A 3,159-nucleotide genomic window follows, 5' to 3' on the forward strand; every position below is an offset into this window, starting at 1 on the left:
AAACCCTGTCTCGAAAAAACAAAAAAAAAAGTGTCTGAAGAAAGCTACTGTGTACTTACATGTAATAATAAATAAATCTTTAAAAAAATAACATTAATAAATAAAAAATAGAAAAAATAAGCAGGGCAGTGGTGGTGCACACCTTTAATCCCAGCACTTGAGAGGCCAGCCTGGTCTACAGAGTGAGTTCCAGGACAGCAAGGGCTACACAGAAAAACTCTGTCTCGAAAAATTAAAAAAAAAAATATTCATGCATTGATTCGGGCCAAGTCCTCAATATCTCATTATCTCTGGGATTCTCTCTCTCTCTCTCTCTCTCTCTCTCTCTCTCTCTCTCTCTCTTTGTGTGTGTGTGTATGTGTGTGTGTGTCTATATATATGTATATATACACACATATATACATATATGCATATATATTATTTATGTATATATTTCTGTATATTCATGAACACACAGAGGCACTCAGACATACACAGAAATGGTATCTGTAACACCTGTGTGTTTTGTGAATCTAATAAGGTTTACAGTTAAAATAAACCATCAATTATCATATCTGAATATCCATAGCCATTTTAATATCTGAGCCTGGTTTTATTAAATGGTTCAGACTACATCAGAATTCCCATCTGCTTCCAACAGTCTTTTCCTCAATATGCCTTATCCAGTCGTCATCAGAGAGGGAAGAGATTCAGAGACCCACAGTCAGACATTATGGGGAGATAGTGCCTAAATTGGAGGTCTCCATTAAATCCCTCCCCTCAGAGCTTAGGGAATCCTACAGAAGAGGAAGCAGAAAGACTAAGTACCAGAGAGAATAGAGGAGGCAAGGGATAAAGGTCCTCTGAATCAACTAAGCAAGGCACATATGAGCTTACAGAGAGTGAAACAGCAAACATGGGACCTTACATGAGCCTGCCCCAGGTCCTCTGCATAAATATTATAGCCATTAGCTTTTTGTTTTTATGAGATTCCTCACTGTGAGAACCAGTGGGTCTCATACTCTTGTGCCTGCACTTGGGACACTTTTCCTCTTGTTAGGTTTCTGTGTCTAACTTCTATATGATAGTAGCCCCAATGAAAATGGAAACAACCCTTCAGAAAAGAGAAAGTGGTAGAAATTCAATGAGAAGGTACAAGGGAAAGGGCTTTGTGATGGTCACCCAGAATCTCATGTGCTCTCCCTGGCCCCAAAAGATCTCTCTGTTTTTCTGTCTCTCTCTGTCTCTGTCTCTCTGTCTCTCTCTCTGTCTCTCTCTCTTTCTATCTCTTGCTCTGTATCACTCTCTCATCTTGTCACAGCTGTGTGTGGAAAACCCAAGCAGCACTGTGTCTAGATGGTGACAACTATTACAGAAGTAAGGAAGACTTCCTAAATTAGGGAAAGACATGTAAAGCCAGCAAAGATCATATGGATACTCATTAATATTATTGTTATAGAAATAGTTATCAAAGAGACGCCTGGTTCTAGTTCTTGGGCATTTGAAACAAGAAGATATATGTATGAAAGTCTTTTCAAGTTTGATGGTTGCTTTTTAATAAACTAAAAATTTGTAGCTTCTTAGAGTAATCCCCAAATGGACCACTCATAGAAGTAAGAGACTGAGGAGTGTTTGAGAAAGGGAGCTACAGCATATTGACCATTTGTTTAGATGAACGACTGCTTAGGAGGGCATTGATTGATAGTGCCTGGACATGAGGAAAAACTAGTATGTCAATAGGGTCAGCAGATCCTGCAACTAGGCAATGCCAAGAAGAGCAAAGATGCTTCTTTAGATGGGAAAATTCAGAGACCACACCCACTTTATGAGTACTTCCTGTACTAGCACACTCCATTCTGACCTCATTTGCCTCACTCATTTTCTTGAGCAGTTGATGGGCACTGACTGCTCTCGTTTGTTGTACATGGAGGGACATCTGAGTCAAGGCACATGGTCTCTTCCTGGAGGAACACTGTCTCTTCACTCCACATCTGAGGTAGGTTCTCTGTGAGAAACAACCAGAACAAGTTAAATGTGGGTGGGGGCGGGGGTGAGGGGCGGGGAGTCAGGAGTCTATGTAGACAAGTCTAGTGCTTGTATCATTTCTGTCCCTTCCCAGATCTGCAAATGTTAAGAATGTTCTCTGAACTGAACTCTTACTGAGTGATTTCCCCATGGATATCAGAAAGTACAAACATCTTATGTCTAATAGACTCCTGAGAGACTATTTCTGAGGGCAAAAGTTCTCTTATTGACATAAACTTCAAAACCACCAAAATGAATTTTTCTCCCTCAGCAGTAATGTCAAGTAGTCTCCATCTGAGGGACTACTTGTCTACCTGCTCTGGAAAAAAATATGAAAACCTCACAGCCCCAGAAACCTCTTCAAGGCCCTGTCCCTCAAGTATTCCCTATGACTTCAGTTTAGGGAGCCCCAGATTGGTACATCTTAAAATACCCCATGTTCCTTCAGCATGAGTGAAGAAACCTGCAGATGCCAGGTTTCTTCACTCATCTACTTCAGAAATTAGCACAATGATAGCCCATAGGTTGCTGAAATCAGTAGATCCACCTCTTTTCTTCAGTGTATAACCCCCTCCCATGCCCACTGAAAACTATCACTCAGGGAGACCTTTACAAAGATGAGGCACTCACCTCAACTGCTGTTTCTCAGAAATTGTCCCCACGAGTACAAAAATAAAACCACACATGAAGCAGGACACTGTAGCACAAGACTGTATTCTAAGCCACTCTGGAAGTTAAGGAAGGCAGAACCCCCACTAAGATTTCAGGATCAAGTTGGGACAAGTAGTGATACCTTGTCTCAAACAGAAAAATAAACACACAACATTACTGATGCAGATACATAAAACAATGAAGCTATCAGAGATCAACCACAAAACATAAAACTTAACATTAACTTAAATTTTTATTTTTGTTTTTTATCCTTTAAAACAATTTTTAAATTCAATTATGTTTTGAGCATATTCTTCCCCTACCCTATGTTTGTCTTGTATACAACCCAAAAGCTCAGTCTATCCAAAAGGACCCCAAAGCTACGAAACAAAACACAGCACTCTGGCGATTTGAATAAAAATGTCTCCCAAAGGCTCATATATTTGACGGTTTAGACCAAGAGGTTTCAGATGAGAAAAAATATTAATAAGTGGCCTAGACACC

This window comes from Mastomys coucha, chromosome X (assembly GCF_008632895.1).
Source record: "Mastomys coucha isolate ucsf_1 chromosome X, UCSF_Mcou_1, whole genome shotgun sequence".
Classification (NCBI taxonomy): domain Eukaryota; kingdom Metazoa; phylum Chordata; class Mammalia; order Rodentia; family Muridae; genus Mastomys; species Mastomys coucha.